Here is an 830-nt window from a genome sequence, read left to right on the forward strand (position 1 = left end):
AAAAGAGACATGAAGCTACTGCTGGACTGCTTGACCTTGCTTTCATAGAATATGCTGGCACTGCTGCCACTGATAGCAGCTGTACTGATTCTGCTGATGAACTTGAAGCTACATGTGATAATTTTGACTTGTGTACATCACAATATACAACTGAGACATGTATGCAGACGGAAATATCATTCGCCATATGTAATATTTGGCAGATCTACTCCGGCAACAGTCTGACTCTGAGCAACGTTGTCTTGGCTGGATATTACTGGCGTAAATACACGTGGCGGGAGCATATACGGGTCTCCTACACCCAGTTCCTTCACGTTTTCCTCATACCTGGCCTTTTCAGCACCTGTCAGGTGTGCTACAAGTGATGAAAACCAGCGACAGCCATTTACATGTGAATAGTACTGAATACAGCAGTTGTTAACTCGTTCAGTCATGCGGGACACTTGCCACCCAATATGGCGGTATGTTTACAAACCTCGTTGTGGTCACGTGACACTAATAGGTTCACGCAAAACCTCTATACCGGGAAATCGGCTGAAAGTCAAGTCCGAAATTCCTGAAAACCCAGTAACACGGCCCGAGCAGTTTAAACTGATTGTATTAATTATATTGATGTGGATAAAATTCGTGGTTGTCTGAATTTGTGGAACTCAATGTTGTTGTCACAAGTCATAGTGGTCTAGAAACGCGACACCCTCCGATGACTTTTTCTGGAACCAAGATGTCACTTCGGTCTATGATTGTGCAACCGTTTATGGAACTATGATGTGACATTCCCTTTCCACTCGAGTTCGACACTTGTTAGCCCAGCATAGCTAGGTGTTTAAAAC

The sequence above is a fragment of the Tachypleus tridentatus genome, chromosome 2 (assembly GCF_004210375.1).
Source record: "Tachypleus tridentatus isolate NWPU-2018 chromosome 2, ASM421037v1, whole genome shotgun sequence".
In the NCBI taxonomy this organism is placed as follows: Eukaryota; Metazoa; Arthropoda; class Merostomata; order Xiphosura; family Limulidae; genus Tachypleus; species Tachypleus tridentatus.